We start from the raw sequence: 20056 nt of genomic DNA on the forward strand, positions 1-20056 counted from the left end.
TGGTCATCATATCCATATCTACCCTTTCCCACCCCGTTAAGGTATTAAAACGCGAGATAGTATCGTTACTTATTGCATGCCATTACCCGTCCCAATCCTATCAGTTCCGGAGTCATTTGGGGCTACTAGTCCTAAAAGGGAAGGAGATTGGGGCTTTTCAGAGTTTGAAAGGATAAAACTCTAATGTGACAAACAAAACACATAAAGCAGTTAGGGGAAACACATAGCAGTTAAAAGGCTCAAGCAGGCCTCCTCAAAAGAAGCAAATTGTCTAGCATGACTTCAGATACTGGTTTTAGTCTGACTTAAATTTAGCGTTAGCATAGGCTGCTTCATCACATATTTCTCAGATGAGAAGTCCGAATTAGGCCTTGTGTGGTTGTAGTTTATCAACGACTGACACAGTTAATCAATTACCTACTGCTTGCCTAGGTGGAAGTGTACTGATTTTTTAAAGAAGGGTTACTGATTTTAGAACCAACTAAATTCTGCAAATATTAAACAACATTACTACTGATTTCAGACTTATAGATGAAACAGACGAATCAGATCCAAATGGCTGCTCCTATAGGCATGATTTCTAAGTGTTATTGATTTTAAAACGATTATCGAGATGCAGGAATCCTATAGGCATGATTTCTAGGATGCAACTTGTTATTATTTTAACCTATAGACTGTTTGCCTAATGATAGGGGTATATGCACAAGTGCAAAAAACCTAGGACCATGATTCCTATATGCAAAAAACCTATAGGCATGGTCTCTATATGTATTGATGCAATAACTTATAGGCAGGATTTCTACATATAATGCACAACTTATAGACAGGATTTCTATATGCAAGTAATGAAACAGCTTATAGGAAGGATTTCTACATGTAATGTATAACTTATAGACAAAATTTCTACATGCAATAATGAAACAACTTATGGGCAGGATTTCTACACGTAATGCATAACTTATATACAGGATTTCTATGTGAAATGCATAAGCAAAAGAGCAGGCTGTGATTGCAGCAATAAATACCTAAAGCATGATGTCTACCCATATGCATACATGAGTGACCCTCCCCTTTTACTAGAACCCTATAGTTATTACAAATTATTACAGATCCGAATGAATCAGAAAAGTAAAATTACATCAGAAGTTCAAGCTACAACCAAACAGCCTAATTCAGACTCAAGGTCTAACAATATGTGATAAACCAACTTCCAGGATCAGTTTTCCAAAATCCTTTCTCTTATTTGGGATGTGTCAAAGTTCCCAAGAGCCTCAAGGGCACTCCGGGCAGTGCTTACACCCCACATACATTGCAGAATTAGATTATAGTGCAGTGTGGAAGGGCCAACCCTCAAATATCCAAGTTCAGAGGGAACTCAAGTCTTAAAGCAAGGCTCATAGGAAGGGGGCAAAACTTAAAGTCTAAGAGTAAGTGTAAGTGCATAGGGAGGAATTAGGGAAGGCCATAGCAGGGTGGTGGTCATGCCCAACAATTAAGAGTGCTGGCACACCACTGACCGGCCTGTTTAGCCAAAGTTGGGAGTTAGGATCCATTAAGGATCAGGTTCAAACCTAGGCAGCAATATGGATACTGTCAGGACATGAGCCTTAGCTCAAACACATAGAAGGAAATAAGGGTAGGGATTCACAATAGAAACAAATGCAAGGAAAGAACATACATTGTTAACATTAATCACTAAACATGAACAACAGAGTAAACAAGATTGCAAAAAAACTGTAAATAAACACATAGGGGTGAGGCAGGAAAGTTAAATTAGAATATACTAGTTTCAGGGAAAACAAACAAGTAAAACAATAGTCTTGAAAAGCCAAGTTGCAAGCAAACAGTTCTAAAAGATCTCAGAAGGAACAGAATATTGTGAGAGTATTAACTCAAAGCAGTATTGTAAGTGTGTACTAAGTTGAAAGTATTGAAATAAAGGTTCGGGGTATTGAACTCGAAGTCCCCTCAAAAGTGCAGAAGGGTAGTCCATTTTATAGTGCAGAAAACGAGTAAGAAAGGGAAGGGAATAACATTGAAATCAATCTCCGTTTAATTAAGGGATTCTAATTTCCAACGGGTGAAAAACAATTAAGTAAAGAGTTAACCAAATAATATTTTCCAAGCAGTACAATGAAGGGTAAATACATAGGAGTTATTTAAGGCAACATCCAGCGGCACACGATTTGTAAAAAAAAGGAAAGGGAATCAATCAAACAACCAGTAAAAATCAAAATTACAGGCTTAACTCGAATGGACCAAGTCAGGAATAGGTAAAGAGGATTCAATTCGGGAAAATCAGTAGCAATCAATCAAACCCCATCAGAGGATTTCGGAATCAATTAATTAGTTGGTAAAACCTTTTGAAAGAAGAGTTCTCATATATAAGGCACACAAATATGTGAATCAAGAAGAGACTGTAAAGTTATTTAGAAGAGAGTTTAATCAAAGAGAAGTTCAGAATCATAAGCAAAGAGATACAGGTTCAATTTGCAGACTCATAGTGAGTCTGAGAGTCCAGGGTCCCAAAGTGGAGCCCTAACTTGAACACAAAAATCAAAATTGCCAAAGGAGACCCTAAATACTAGGGTTTCAAATCGAATCAGACAATAGAGATGAGAAGGCAAGCCACTTGATAGAGGCTCAGAAGTCTTTTCCAAAGACCTATGAGCAACAAACAGACATGATACAAAGAAAGAAAACAGATTCAAGGTCATGGCGATCATGTTTGAGAAAACTTGAAACTTAAAGAAAGAAGTAATACAAACTTAAACAAAAAATAGATAAAACCCATTTAGCAAGAACACGAATAGGGTCTAGTAAAGCAAGCACAAATCACAGAACTCAACGGTAAACACATGTAGTAGAAGAGTAAGGAGCACATGTATAGAAAAAGAAAAGTAGAAGGACAGTACATGCATAGTAAAGAAGCCATACGTGCATAACACAAACAAACACACATAAAGAAAGAATTAGATAGAATCAAAAAGATCTTTTGAAAACTTTTCCAGAAATGATTTTGAAAAGAAGATTTGGGGAAAACACTTCAGGAGCCCAGTAGAACACAAACAGACCATCGATCTAAGAAAATAAACAGAGAAGAACCTCGAACAGCTTAGGGTTTAGGAGAAACCCTAGAAATGAGAAAGGCTTGGAAGAAAAATTAGATCCTGGGTCGAAAAGGTCAGGAATCAGGCTTCTAATGCTTGAGTGTGCCGGAGCATGCCCGGAGAAGCCATAGAACTACAGATCTGAAAAGAGAACCATCAAAGTCAGCCTTCAAAACCTCGAACACCCAAGGTCTAATGGTGGAGAGGGGTGAGTACAGACCATCCATGGCCTGGGAAGCCATGGATTCCGGTGAAAACATGGTGAAATAAGGTAGGAGGAGGCTAGGGTTTCGAAGAGCTGTTGAGAGGATCTGAGAGAGTTTGGGATTCAAAGACGGCGGACCAGGTGAGAATGAGGGATTAGGGTAGGTCATTGGGGTTAAAAATGGTAAGGGAGATTTATGGCCGTTGATCAAAATGATCAATGGCCTGGATCAATAATGGGAACCAGGCGGGTTTTTAAATTGGGTCGGGGCCGGGTAAGAAATGAAATTGGGCTGATTTAATTGGGGTAGAATTGGGTCAATTTAAGGGCTACAATTGAAATATAAATAGGCTGTAATTGAAATAAATGAGGCTAAATGTTAAATAGCTAGTTTTTTCCTTTTTATTTTATAAAAATAGTAAAAATAATTTTAAAAATAAATTAAAAGTACTGAACTAATTAATAACATATAAATATTAATTCAAAAATACTGGGACCAATTTTATAATAAAGAATATGCTATTAATCTCGAAGTAGTCTAAAATTACAATTATATGCAATTTATCTTTAAAAATACCAAATAAATTCGTAAAAATATACAAAAATTACCTTAACTATATTTTGGTATAAATATGAGAATAAAATAAGTTATTCACCAAAATGATAATCTTGGGAATAATTATTGGATTTTTGTATGGCTAAAATGGACAATAAATTGATTCTTAAAATCTTTAAAAATTAAGAAAAATACTAAAACACTTTGGTATGATTATACATGCATATATCGGCTATTTTGAAAGTATTTTGTATATAAAAATACATAGGGAAAAATTGGGTATCAACATCGATGTTGTTTGTTAAGAAAAAGGACGGATCGATGAGAATGTGTATTGATTACCAGCAGTTGAACAAGGTGACATTCAAGAATAAGTATCTGTTGCCGAGGATTGATGATTTGTTTTATCAGCTTCAGGGTGCCATGGTATTTTCGAATATTGACTTAAGATCTGGCTACCATCAGTTGAGGATTAGGGCATCCGATGTCCCTAAGACAGCTTTTCGCACTCGGTACGGGCATTATGAGCTCTTGGTGATGTCATTCGGGTGACAAATGCCCCAGCAGCTTTTATGGATTTGATGAACCGAGTGTCCAGGCCTTACTTGGATCCGTTCGTGATAGTCTTCATTGATGATATTTTGATCTACTTCCGCAACCGAGTTACGCACGAGAAGCATCGTAGAGTTGTTCTTATAGTCAATTATATGCTAAGTTTTCGAAATGTGAGTTCTGGTTGAGTTCAATTGCATTCCTGAGTCATGTTATGTTAGCAGAGGGTATTCAGGTTGATCCGAAGAAGATTGAGGCACTCAAGAACTGGACTAGACCAGCATCAGCTATAGAGATCCGGAGTTTCTTGGGATTGGCAGGCTACTATCTCCGGTTCGTAGAGGGGTTTTCATCTATCGCAGCCCAATGACCAGATTGACCCAGAAGGTTGCCCAGTTAATATGGTCGGACGAGTGTGAGGCAACCTTTCATAAGCTCAAGACAGCTTTGACTATGGCACCAATGTTGATTTTGCCCACAGGTTCAAGGCCATATACCATTTATTGTGATGCATCTCGTATTGGACTTGGTGTGGTATTGATGTAGGATGACAAGGTCACTGTCTATGCTTCGCGGCAGTTGAAGATTCATGAGAAGAACTATCCAGTTCATGATTTAGAGTTGGCATCCATTGTTCACGCGTTGAAGATTTGGAGGCATTATCTGTATGGCGTGGCATGTGAGGTGTTCACGGATCACAAAAGTCTGCGGTATTTGTTCAAGCAAAAGGAGTTTAATTTGAGGCAGAGAAGGTGGTTGGAGTTGTTGAAGGACTATGATATCACCATCTTATATCATCCGGGAAAGGCCAATGTGGTGGCCGATGCTTTGAGTAGGAAGTCGACCAGTATGGGCAGTCTTGCTTATATTCCGGTCGGAAGTCGGCCAGTATGACCAGTTTGGATGTTCAGGCTTTGGCCAATCAGTTCGTGAGGTTGGATGTTTCTGAGCACAGTCGTGTGTTAGCTTGCACGGTTGCTCGTTTTTCTTTATTGGAGTGTATCAATGATCGGCAGTATGATGATCCTCATATATGTGTCCTTAGAGACACGGTGCAGAACGGAGGTGCCAAGCAGGTTACCTTAGGTGATGATGGAGTTTTGAGATTGCAGGGTCGAGTTTGTGTGCCTAATATGGATGGACTTCGAGAGTTAATTTTAGAGGAGGCTCATAGCTCCCGGTACTCTATTCATCTGGATGTCACGAAGATGTATCAGGATTTGCAGCAGCATTACTGGTGGAAAAGGATGAAGAAGGATATCGTTGCATATGTGGCTCGGTGTTTGAATTTTCAGTAGGTTAAGTACGAGCATCAGAGGCCTGGTGGTTTGTTCCAGAAGATTGAGATTCCTGAGTGAAAGTGGAAGCAGATCACTATGGACTTCGTTGTTGGACTCCCACGGACTTAGTGGAAGTTCGATGTAGTGTGGGTTATTGTTGATAGGCTGACCAAGTCAGCACATTTCATTCCTGTTGCAGTCTCATATTCTTATGAGAGGTTAGCTGAGATCTATATCTAGGAGATTGTTCGCCTTCATGGTGTGCCCGTGTCTATCATTTCAGACCGAGGTACGCAGTTTACCTCACATTTCTGGAGAAGAGTTCAGTGAGAGTTGGGCACACGGGTTGAGTTAAGCACAACGTTTCATCCTTAGACGGATGGGCAGTCTGAGCGGACCATTCAGATTTTGGAGGATATGCTACGAGCTTGTGTCATTGATTTTGGAGGCTCGTGGGATCAGTTTTTCCCTTTAGCATAGTTTGCCTACAACAACAACTACCAGTCAAATATCCAGATGGCTCCGTATGAGGCTTTGTATGGTAGCGCTGTCGGTCACCAGTTGGATGGTTTGATCCAGGAGAGGCTCGATTGTTGGGTACGGATCTAGTGCAGGATGCCTTGGATAAGGTCAGGATTATTCAGGATAGGCTTCGTACAGCTCAGTCCAGGCAAAAGAGTTATGCCGACCGCAAGGTTCGTGATTTGGCATTCATGGTCGGTGAGCGGGTATTGCTTCGAGTGTCGCCTATGAAGGGCGTGATGAGATTTGGGAAGAAGGGCAAGCTTAGCCCTAGATTCATCGACCCATTTGAGATTCTTGATCGAGTGGGAGAGGTGGTTTATAGACTTGTGTTTCCGCCGAGCTTATCAGCCGTGCACCCAGTGTTTCATGTGTCCATGCTTCAGAAGTACTACGGTGATCCATCCCGCGTGTTAGATTTCAGCACTGTCCATTTAGACAAGGACTTGTCTTATGAGGAGGAGTCGGTAGCTATTTTAGAACGGCAGGTTTGTCGGTTGAGATCGAAGATTTTTCCTTTTGTTCGTATTCAACGGAGAGGTCAGGCTGCTGAGGCATCAGCCTGGGAGTCCGAGTCTGATATGCGGAGCCGGTGTCGACGCCCCCTTTTTCTCGCGAAATCGGGTTTACGACATTTGGGAGGACAACTCTATTCCCGTTTGGGAATTGGGTTTTTGGAAATGAAGAGTCGCCACCTAATGATTAAGTGCATTAGGACACTAAGGGTTTTGAGTTTGAAAACCAGAGTTAGGGTAAGGGCTAGAAATTATCTCGAGGGGATGGTGTTAGGCACCCCTCAAGATCCACTAGTGTGGTTCCTGATCATGCTATGTTGTGACTTTAATGCAAACAAGTATAAAAATAATTTTACAGATAAGAGTTCCAAATAGGTATGCAACAAGCATGTTTGAATCTACAATTTGTTTGAGGGAGGGTCTAAATGCAGGAAATCAATTAAGGCATTGAATAAACAAAGAAGAAAAATTTAGAAGGAAAAGGAATAATGCAGTAAAATTAATGGGAGTTTTGGGTAGTTGAAAAGACAGAATTTATTGATATTAAACAAAGTTACATAAGGAAAGGGGTCCTAGGTTTATAAAACACATGGATCATCCACACAACACTGGTAACCAATCGTACGCGTAGTGTTATCGTGTGATCATCATCTCCATGTCTACCCTTCCCATCTCGTTAAGGTATTAAGCGCGAAATGGTATCATTACCTACAGCATGCTATTACCCGTCCCACCTATCAGTCCCGAAGGCGTTTAGGACTACTAATCCTAAAGGGAGGGATCTTGGCTTTTCAGAGGTTTAAAAAGGATAAAATTCTAGGGCGACAATCAAAACACATAAAGCAGTTAATGGGGAGATAAGAACAATTAAAGGCTCAAGTAGGCCTCCTCACTTAAAGAAACACATTGTTTAGCATGTCTTACACGTACTGTTTAGGTCTTTGATTAAAATTAGCGTAGGAAGAATTGATTTACCATATATTTCCTAGATAGGGAGTCCGAATAAGTCCAGCTTAGATGTAGTTGCAGAAGACTGACAATTGATTAATTATCTAACTATTTATCTGCGTTAAACATAATCAATAGGCATGATATCATTTAATTCAGAGACGGGGGAGAACAAACTGATTGCAAAATAAGCTCTGCGAGTGTTAGATGAATTACCACTGATTTTAGATTTAAAAGGCGAGTGGGCAGTTCAGATTTAATTAATTACTTCTATAGGCATGCTTTCTAGGCATAACAGGTCATAGATGTGATTGATTTATTTTAGATCCTATAAGTAGATTTGCCTAATGACAGATGCACATGCAAAAATGCAGGAAAATCCTATAGGCATATTATCTATATGATGTGCAGAATTTCAGCGTCGATTCATTGACATCGTATATATCGAAGTGCAGTAAACCTATGAGCATGGTATCTATGTGAAGAATGCAGAGTTTGAAAGTGATAACCCTATGATCATGATTTCTAGGTGAAAGTGCAGAATTTGAAAGTATTAATCCTATAGACATGGTATCTACGTGAAATGCAGAATTTGGAAGAGCATACACCCTATGAACATGATTTCTACGTGAAATTGCATAATTGAAAGAGTAAATATCCTATGAACAAGGTTTCTATGTGAAAATGCAGAATTGAAAGTATCAACCTATGAACATGATTTCTAGGCGGAATTTGAAAGAGTATACATCCTATAGACGTGGTATCTACCCCTTTGGCATGCATTCAATCCCATCCCTTTTCACTATACCCCAGTAGTTATTACAAGGTTTATTACAAAGCTTATTACAGGCCAAGTGAATCAAAAGAAATAATAAAAATACATCAGTGATCACATCTACATCGAATCAGCCTAATCCAGACTCAAAGTCTAATAATATGAGATAAACCAACTTCCAGGATCGGATTTTCAAAGCCTTTCTCTTATTTGGGATGTGTCAAAGTTCCAAGGAACTTCAAGAGTTCCAAGCAGTGCTTACACCCCAAATATCATTGCAGAACAAATTATAGTGTAGTGTGGAAGTGCCAGCCCTCAAGTGTCCAAGTTCAGAGGGAACTCAAGGTCCCAAGGCAAGGCTCACAAGAGGGGGACAGTACTTAAGGACTAGGAGTAAGTGTAAGTGCAATGAAAAGGAATTAGGGGGGAGCCAGGGCAGGCTGGTGGTCATGCCTAGCAACTAGGCTGCTGGCACACCCCTGACCAGCTTGTCAGCTTAAAAATTAGAGAGTTAGGACCTTTTGAAGGTCAGGTTCAGCCATGGACAGCAATTTGGATGTTGCCAGGCTATACCTTAACTCTATACACATAAGGGAATGGGGGTATGGGAAATTGAAAGAGGCTAGGATCCAAAGGACCCAGTCTTAATCCATGACAACAACTTTGCATGTTGACATGTCTTAAACTACAGCCCAAGCACATAAAGGGGATGGGGATAGGGATTCATTGCAGCAACAGATAGCAAGACATAAGTAGTTATTTTAAAGCTGAACTCTATAAAGCAGTAAAGTAGGCATGGGCATAAAAGCTTGTAAGTAAACACATTGGATTTGATGCTAGAATCAAAAGTAGGACATACCAATTCAGAGAAGCAAGTAGGGAGAAACAGTAGATTTAGGGAAGCCAAAGTGCAATTAAGAAACAAGAGTGTAGATTTTCAAAGAGAGTTGTGATGATTTATGCTTAAAAATCGTCTGTGTTAATGAAAGAGCAGGGAATTTATAATTGAAAACACGTGTAGAAAATAAGGCAAGAATCATAGTTTAGTAGTAATTATGGAACTAAGTACCAATAAAAATCAATCAGCATATAGACTTCCTTTAATTAAGGAGTCCAAATTCAAACGGTAATGGGCAGAAGTTATTTAAGGAAGGAGATAAAGTAAATATCTTGTGCAGAGCAGACAAATAAGGGTAAATACATAGAAAACATTTTAGGTAAAAGTCTAATGGTACTTGATTTGTGAAAACAAGGAAAGGGAACCAGTAAAACAGCCAGTAAATAACCAAATTGAAAGCCTTATTCGAGTCAGAAAAGAGGTAAAAGAAAAGTTTTAATTTAGGGGAAAATCAATAACAATCAAATGACAAACATTAAAGGGATTCAGAATCAATTAACAGTTGGCAAAAACCTTTGAAAGAGAAGTGCTCATATATATAAACACATAGACATGTTTAGCAAGAAGGATGTCATGCTAATTACGAAAGACTAGCAAGAACGTTTCACAATCACAAACGCAGAAAAAGTTCAGATTCAATTCATAAACTCGGAGTGAGTCTGAGAGTTCAAGGTTTCAAAGTAGAACCCTTGTCCAAACATAAAACCAAATTAAAGAAACCCCCAAATCCTAGGGTTTTTTAAACTCGAACAGAGATGAGAAGGCAAGCTATTGAGATAGGCTTAGAGACCTCTTTCAGAGTCTCATGAGAAGCATACAAGTACAATATCAAGTTCAAAGCAACTACAACATAGAAACTAGTACAGGAAATAAGTTTTCAGAAAAACGGTTTGGACTTTAAATGAGTTCAGGTAGTGTAAACTTAAAGAAACAGTCGATGAAACACATCTAGAAAGAATCAAGGCAAAGTCCGGTAAAGGCAAACAAAGGACTAAAACTCAGTAGGAAAAACACAGTAAGAAACACATAAGATAGGCATGTGAGAGCATGGTATTGAAACCAGTAGAAGGCAGAACGGAGCAAAAAATAGAAAAACTTCATAATACAGCAAATATAAGAACACACTAAAGAGCATACGAGTCAGAAAAGAGCAAATAAGAACATAGCAGGGGTTGATTCACACCAAGAAAAGAAGAAGAAGAGTCAGAAATATTTTTAAGAACCTTCCAGAAACCCTAATCGAAAAGAAGTGACTTTTGAAAGAAAATCGGAGAAAACGTTTAAGAAACTTAAACAATAGTGCAAACATGTAACAGATCTAAAAATAATCGGAGAGAACCTCGATAGTTAGGGTTTTAGATGAACCCTAGAGATGAGAAAGGCTTCGAAAATATCCGATCTAAGTCGGATAATGTCATAATCAGGCTTAAAAAGACCAAGAGCCACCGGAGCAAGGCCAGAGATGGCCGGCATCTTTGAATCAGTGAAGGTCTTGGTGAAGAACCTCGAGGTCCAGCCTCGAATCTTCGAACAACAGGCATGCACGAGCCATAGGAGGTGGGTATAGGTTGTCCATGGCCTGAGAAGCCATGGACTCCGGTGAAAACACGGCGAAACAAGGTAGGGGGAGGCTAGGGTTCCGGAGAACCTTGAGAGAATTTGGGGATTCAAGGGCGGCTGAAGGATGGTAATGAATTAGGGTTGGGGTAGGCTGTGAATTAAAAAGGAAATGTTTAATCTAGATCAACGGCTGTGATTAAAGGGGGGATTCAATCGGGTTTTAATTGGGTTATGGATTGGGTCGGTTTTAAAATTGGGCTGGTTGCAATTGGGTTCAAATTGTGGTTAAAATTGAAATGCAAAGGGGTTATAATTGAAATGGATGAGGCTAAATGTTAAACAACCATTTCTTCCCTTTTTATTTTAATAAAAATAGTTAAAATAATTTTCAAAACCAATTAAAAGCACTAAATTGATTAATAATATATAGATGTTAATTAAAAAATACTGGGAGCAATTTTGTAGTTGTAAAATACTATTGATCGGAAAATAGGCTATAATCGCAATTATAGCAATTTAGCTTTAAAAATACCAAATAAATTTTAAAAATATGCAAAAATCACCTTAATTATATCTTGGTGTAAATATGAGAATAAAAAATAAATTATTCACCAAAATTATAGTCTGGAAATAATTATTGAATTTTATACTATTAAAATAGACAACAAATTGATTTTAAAATCTTTAAAAATAAGGGAAAAATACCAAAACTCTTGGGCATGCTTATATATGCATGTACATGATATTTTGAGAATATTTTGAGTATATAAAATACATAGGGAAAAATTGGGTATCAACAGCTGCCCCTCTTTACCCGGGAAGGATGAAAGAGTTGTCGGGTAAAGATATGATGACCAATTTTGACCGAGAGAAACGACTTGCAAAGGTTTTGACCGAGCTCTAGTCTCTGAACTGCCTACATATCCCTGGTCTTACAGGAATCAGGTCATATGTAGTTCGGGATACATCGACGGAATATGTCGATGGAGGTTTTGAAAAAGACGGACGCAACATTTAGATTGGGAAGGATGGTCGGGGACTGATGGGCTGCAAGAACCGGAGCGAGATCGCTCCTAGTGTAACGGCCGTTGCCAGTTGATGTACCTGCAATTGAGTAATACAAGCATATCGTGCAGAATTTAAACGTGATGCAAGTTCCCATTGGACCATGAATGTTGTCTTTGGATAGTTAGGATGACGTCCTCAGACCATGACGTCCTGGGCCATGAAGCGCATAATAAAGGATTCGCAGGCTATGAAATGATGTTCTCGGGCTATGACAATGGTGCCTCCGAACCATGATGCCTTTGAATAATGATGTGCAGAATATAAAGCGGGGTCCTCGGGCCATGGCATGACGTTCTAGGGCTATGAGAGTGATGCCTCCGAACAATGACGCCCTTGGACAGTTTGGCGGTATTTCAGCCCATGAAATGCAAGATTTGGCGGTATTTCAACCGATGTAAAGCATAAATATAAAATGGCGATATTTCAGCCGACAAAGGTTTAAACATAAACTGGCGATCTTTCAGCCGACACAGAGAATTAAATAAAGCTGGCGATGTTTCAGCCGATGTAGAAAATATAAATAAAGTTGGCGATGTTTCAGCCGATGCAAAGTTTTAATATAAAATGGCGATATTTCAACCGATGCAAAATTTAAATAAAGCTTGGCGATATTTCAGCCGATGCGGAATTTAAGTAAAGTTTGGCGATATTTCAGCCGATGCGGAATTTAAATGAAGTTTGGCGATATTTCAGCCGATTGCAAGACCTAAGTAAAAGGTGGCGGTATTTCAGCCATGCAAGAGAGATAAAGTGGCGATATTTCAGCAATGCAGGATTTAAATAAAGTTGGTGATCTTTCAGCCATGCAGATGGAGGTAGAGCTTAACCTCGGAAGGTAGAATGGTAGCCTTATGCAATGCAAGGAAATGTAGGATGGAGACAGTGCTTAGTCTCGGAAGGCAGAATGGTAGCCTTATGCAATGCAAGGAAATGCAGGATGGAGACAGTGCTTATTCTCGGAAGGCAGAAAAGTAGCCTTATGCAATGCAAGGAAATGCAGGATGGAGACAGTGCTTAGTCTCGGAAGGCAGAATGGTAGCCTTATGCAATGCAAGGAAATGCAGGATGGAGACAGTGCTTAGTCTCGGTGTCACGACTCGGATTTCCCACCATCAGATGTCGTGATGGCGCCTACTCGTGGTAGCTAGGCAAGCCAACTTAATTACCTTTTTATCACTACACAATTATTTTAACCGTTTATAGCCTCAGTATAGAACATGAAATTTAATAAGAACAATAGCGGAAGTCTGATCTTATAAATACGAATCAAAACGCGAACCAGTCAATAATAACCTCTACCCAAGATTTGGTGTCACATTACTCATGAACCTCTAAGAATATACTAAATACAAAGGGTCTGAAAGAAATATAACAGCTGTCTGTCTCGAAACAAGGAGGCAACAGTCTAATAGAAAACGTAAAGAAGAGACGCCGGGCCTGCGGACGCCTGCAAGGCTACCTCAGTCTCGTAAAATGGAAACCTGCTCCCGTACTAATGCTGTTGCTGCTCCTCAAAACCTGGACCTGTGTAAAAATGCACAGAAGTGTAGCATCAGCACAACCGACCCCATGTACTGGTAAGTGTCTAGCCTAACCCCGGCGAAGTAGTGACGAGGCTAGACCGGACACCACATAAACCTGTGCAGTCATAAATATACAGCGAAAATCGAATACAAGGCAATTAACAACACGGGAGGGGAAACATGCGATGGGGAGATACAATATTAACAGTAATCCAGAGTAACCAACTAAACAACTTAGATCCACAATGAACAAGGAATCAATACTCAGATATAAACACATGGCATCAATAACTGTTGCGGCGTGCAACCCGCTTCATAATTACCATTTGTTGCGGCGTGCAACCCGCTCCACAATACCACTGTTGCGGCGTGCAACCCAACCCATATCATTTATCATGTATCATTGTTGCGGCGTGCAACCCGATCCTCACATATTATTGTTGCGGCGTGCAACCCGATCCTCAATATCATTGTTGCGGCGCGCAACCCGATCCTCAATATCATTGTTGCGGCGCGCAACCCGATCCTCACATATTATTGTTGCGGCGCGCAACCCGATCCTCAATATCATTGTACAGTCCGACTCCCCAAACAACAGTCACAATTAAGGGGCATAAAAATAAGCAGATATTTGACAAACATCCCGGCAAGGGAAATAATCCAACAAGTTCAACCAAACGTCCCGGCAAGGGAATAATCAACAACGCTTTCTCTTTCTTACTTTTCTTATCTCACGATATCACTGGAGCCCAAGCTCCAAGAAATTTCTTATCTCATATTCCGTCACAAACAACAATATAACGACTTCCCAGTAAGGGGACAAAACATCATCTCAAATATTCCGCCAAGAGGATTACTATAACCACATTAGCCCCAACATCTAACCACCAAAGCTATAACAAACCTATTACCACACTTAACCATCTCAGCTATATCTAACCGATTACCTCACCTAACCACCCCATCTATAACTAACCTATTACATTACTTAACCACCTCAGCTATAACTATAGTCATCCGGCGACACAAGGAAACATTAACCTAAGCGACCCTAGTATCCGTCAAGAACACAATGCAGAGGAATCACAACCGAACAATAGCCCGTCAAGAGGGCAACATAATGATCTCTTCTCTTTCTCACTTTTACTTTCACAATTCGTTCTACAACTGGAGCCGACGCTCCTCAATGAAACAAGTCATTTCATATACTTTCAATATTCGTATCACAAATCAAATTATCATATCATCATTCACATGTAGTTCACAACATATAGAAATACTCCAATAAACATGGAATTCACAATCAGTTCATGATAATCGCATTTTAAGGACTCACGGTCATGCTAGACACTAATGTACAGATACTCGTCACCATGCCTATACATCGTACTCGATCACATAGCAATTAGCAACAAGACTCAACTCCTATTCCCTCAAGCTAGGGTTAAACCAAACACTTACCTCAAAGCTTTGAAATCCACTTAATCCTCAATTATCGCTTTACCTCGCGGTTCCACCTCCAATACAGTGATATCTAGACATAATTAATTCAATAATATCAATAAAGACTCAATGGCAACGTCCCATAGCCTAGATATGAATTTTCTAGCATTCCTCCAAAATTACCAAAATTAGACACCGGGCCCACATGGTCCCAACTCGAGGCTCGGACCAAAACCCAATCACCCATAACTCCACGAGTCCAAATATATAATTTGTTTTAAGATTCGACCCCAAATTGAGGTTGAATCACCCAAAATTCTCAAAACCCTAACTCTACCCAAAACCCATAATTTCTACTTTGATTTCATGATTTAGGCTTAGAAACTTGCTAATTAATGAAGGAAATAAGTGGGAAATTACTTACTCAAGTGGTCTTGAAGATTGGGGGCTTTAATGGCTTCCTAAAGCTTGGGAGAGAAGAGGGCTCGTGAGAAAAGTGAAGAATTCCCGAGTGTACTGTTTCTGGAAATTTTAATAAAATTTAACTGGGCGAAAATACTCTATGCGATCGCGAAGAAGCTCATGCGATCGCATAGGGATAGGGAAATTGACCACTGCGATCGCACAAAGGGTGCTGCGAACGCATAGAAGAACGAGGCTGAAATTCCCAGGTTTGGTTTAGTGCTTTGCGATCGCGGGAGGAAGGGTGCGTTCACACTGGAGGAATTGGCTAAGCTATGCGATCGCGGGTGAATCTATGCGATCGCATAGAACAACATGCCAGAACACCAGACCTGAATTTTCTGCAACTTTTCTAAGTCAAAAACCATCCCGGAATACCTCCGAAACACTCCCGAGCCCCCGGGGCTCCTAACCAAACACACACACTAACTCAATAACATCTTACGAACTTACTCGAGCGATCAACTCGCCAAAACAACATCAAAATCAATGAATCAAGCCCCAAATTCATCATTTTTCATTATAACTTCATAAACTTCCAACTTTAGATATTTAGGTCCGAAACACGTCAAACGACGTCCAATTTCGACCAAACTTTACAGAAAGCGCTTAACACATATTTAAGACTTGTACCGGGCGTCGGAACCAAAATACGAGCCCGATACCATAGTCTTTTAATCAATTTTCATTTCCAATTTCCTTAATAACTTCAAAAAAACAATTTCACAGAAAAATTCATTTCTCGGGCTCTAGACCTTGGAATTCGACTCCGGGCACATGCCCGAGTCCCATATTTTTCTGCGGACCTTCCGGGACCGTCCAATCTCGGGTCCGGGTCCGTTTACCAAAAATATTGACCGAAGTCAACTTTAATCATATTAATATCAAAATTCTTCAAATTTTTCACAGAATTCACATATTTCAACATAAAAACTTTTCGGCTACGCGCCCGGACTGCGCATGCAAATCGAGGCAAGTAAAAATGAGGTTTTCAAGGCCTCGGAAGCACGGAACGAATGAGGAAACAGGTGATGACCCTTTGGGTCGTCACACTCGGAAGGCAGAAAAGTAGCCTTATGCAATGCAAGGAAATGCAGGATGGAGACAGTGCTTAGTCTCGGAAGGCATAAAAGTAGCCTTATACAATGCAAATAAACGCAGGATGGAGACAGTGCTTAGTCTCAAAAGGCAGAAAAGTAGCCTTATGCAATGCAAGGAAATGCAGGATGGAGACAGTGCTTAGTCTCGGAAGGCAGAATGGTAGCCTTATGCAATGCAAGGAAATGTAGGATGGAGACAGTGCTTAGTCTCGGAAGGCAGAAAAGTAGCCTTATGCAGTGCAATAAATAAAGGTGAAGAGTAACGAAATCTCTTAGCTGAGAGGTGATAGCTGATAGTTAATTGTCACTGTGGCTGCTGAGATGTTGCGTGCGAATAGCGCTCGAAAATGGGTGATGATCCTGAGAATTGTATTCCTGAAAAGCATGAGTTTGTAATCGTATCCAATGACCTTACGTCTCGGGCGCCTGAATATACACACAACAATGGAGAAATATAATTCACTATGTATGCCAAGGTTTTGAGAGTTAAAAAATCCAGAAGTAAAGGCTTAGTAACTTGTCACACCTCCTTTTTCCTACACCCCCGGAAAGGGGCATATAAATGGAGTTTTTTCGAATTAAAGGACAATCGAAACGGGATTCGTTTATTAAGAGATTCAGAGTCGCCACTTGGGAGATTTATGGTGCCCAAGTCACCGGTTTAGAATCCCGAATCGAGGAAAATAATGACTCTGTTTAACAGTCCGCGAACTAGAAATCCGAGTAAGGAATTCTGTTAACCCGGGAGAAGGTGTTAGGCATTCCCGGGTTCCGTGGTTCTAGCACGGTCGCTCAACTTTCATATTCGACTTAAATTATCTGATTTTAAACAATTATGAACCTATGTGCAAATTTTAACTTTTAACCGCTTTTATTATTATTTTTAAAGAGAATTGCAACGTCGTTAAAACACGTCTCGAACCACGTCACATAAATGTACCCGTGGTTTTTGACATATCTTAACATCGTTGAGATTTGGATTTGGGTCACATAAATGCGCACCCGAATTTAGGAAAGTAATATTATTAAAACACGCGCCTAAAGCAACTACGCGTTTGCACTTTGCGAGGGCCATGGAAATTCGCTAAATGGCACGCCTCGAATTCTAAAGGAAAAGCACTCAACTAAATGAACTATGGATATTCATATTTAACTAATTAGGGATTAAGTATCACAACTACGTCAAGGGAACCGTACCCGAAATTGTGACAATTATTATTAATCGTGCCTAAAATAAGCTACGAGGTTCATATTGATCAGCTCCTACTTAATGAAATATAAAACGTTAAAAATCTGCGGTTGGAAACAAGAACAGATTTGGGCCATGCAATCTCAAATACCGGCGGACGATCGAGGTGCCGTTCCGCCGAGGTTCCGGTCCGCGGTCGCGTTTTTACATCAAAATCAAAAATGAAAAAGACTAACTAAGCCTATCAGCTACGAGTTACAAGATTCCTATCTATGAGTCTTCTGAAGCTTGATCTTGAGTCTCGGTTGGTTCTTCATGCGGACCCTGATCTGAATCTTGATGCTTGTTAGCCGCAGGTGTTGGTTCAATCTTCTTCAGCTTTTCAAACCAAGACGGGACATGCAAAGCTTGTGACCTCAGTCCTGTCTTGAGCAACTCACATCTTTCATTGCATTTGGATTCACTTCTTGTCTTTCTTTTTGTTTTTTTCTTTCTTTTTTTCTGGATTGTGACTAACTTCTGTTGATCATCTCGGACTGCTGACTCGCATTCTTGACGTGAGCTTCTTTTTTTGCTGACCTGAATTGCATTCTGAATTGAATTACCCTTTTTTCCAGGTGGTGCTTGACCGCTAAAACTTGAAATGTAGTCCTCTGTTCTCCAGGCGGGCTCCTGACTGCTGAAACCTGAAATGTATGCCTCTGTTCTCCAGGCGGGCTCCTGACTGCTAAAACTTGAAATGTATGCCTCTATTCTCCAGGCGGGCTCCTGACTTCGACAAAATAGACAAAACAAAGAAAATTTTCTTCCCCAGTTTGGTGGCTGGGCATCATGTTACCAGATATTAGTAAGAATTTGAAAACTAAAATTTGAATTGTAATACCTCTGTTCTTCAGGCGGGCTCCTGACTGCTAAAACTTGAAATGCATGCCTCTGTTCTCCAGGCGGGCTCCTGACTGCTGAAACACTGAAATGTATGCCTCTGTTCTCCAGGCGGGCTCCTGACTGCTGAAACTTTCTGTGTTCCCTTGTTTTCTATATGGGTGCCTGTAGTCAAAACAAACAAAACAAACAAAATTTTCTGCCCCAGCTTGCACTAGGAAGATTTGTGAGTTGTTAGCAATACTGTAAACCACTTATACTACTGATGCAATGATGAGAGTAAACTAAAGACTAGATTAGGATGTGCGTCTCCTACGAGTAAAACCAAGAACTTTGACTAGCAAATGCGTCTGCTAAAATAAAACCTGAATGAACCAAATTAGGAAGTGCGTCTCCTAGGGGTGAATTTAAATAACCATGACTAGGAAGTGCGTCTCCTATGAATGAACTTTCAATTTAGGACGTGCGTCTCCTAAAAGAATAACTTGAAAGACCTTGATTAGGAAGTGTGTCTCCTGCAGGTAAAACTTCAATGAACCAGACTAGGAAGTGCGTCTCCTATGAATGAATGCTAAATTTAGGAAGTGCGTCTCCTATGGGTAAAACTTCAATGACTCAAACTAGGAAGTGCGTCTCCTATGAATGAACTATCAATTTAGGAAGTGCATCTCCTATAGGTAAAAATCAACTTAGGAAGTGCGTCTCCTATGGGTGAAAATCAACTTAGGAAGTGCGTCTCCTAAGGGTGGAGCTTCAATGACTCAAACTAGGAAGTGCGTCTCCTATGAATGAACTATCAACTTAGGAAGTGCGTCTCCTATGGGTGAAAATCAACTTAGGAAGTGCGTCTCCTATGGGTGAAATCTCAATTTAGGAAGTGCGTCTCCTACAGGTATATTTTGAAAGACCCAGACTAAGAAGTGCGTCTCCTCTCAATTTAGGAAGTGCGTCTCCTACAGGTATATTCTGAAAGACCCAGACTAAGAAGTGCGTCTCCTAGGGGTGAAACTTCAATGACTCAAACTAGGAAGTGGTCTGCTATGAATGAACTATCAATTTAGGAAGTGCGTCTCCTATGGGTGAAAATCAAGTTAGGAAGTGCGTCTCCTAAGGGTGAAACTTCAATGACTCAAACTAGGAAGTGCGTCTCCTATGAATGAACTATCAACTTAGGAAGTGCGTCTCCTATGGGTGAAAATCAACTTAGGAAGTGCGTCTCCTAGGGGTGAATTTAAATAACCAAGACTAGGAAGTGCGTCTCCTAGGGGTGAAAACTTCAGTGACTAAAACTAGAAAGTGCGTCTCCTGTGAATGAACTTTCAATTTAGGACGTGCGTCTCCTAAAAGAATAACTTGAAAGACCTTGATTAGGAAGTGTGTCTCCTGCAGGTAAAACTTCAATGAACCAGACTAGGAAGTGCGNTTTGAACTTGCACGTTCCCTTGTTCTCCAGGTGGGCGCCTGACTG

This window comes from Nicotiana attenuata, unplaced genomic scaffold, assembly GCF_001879085.1.
Source record: "Nicotiana attenuata strain UT unplaced genomic scaffold, NIATTr2, whole genome shotgun sequence".
Taxonomy (NCBI): Eukaryota; Viridiplantae; Streptophyta; class Magnoliopsida; order Solanales; family Solanaceae; genus Nicotiana; species Nicotiana attenuata.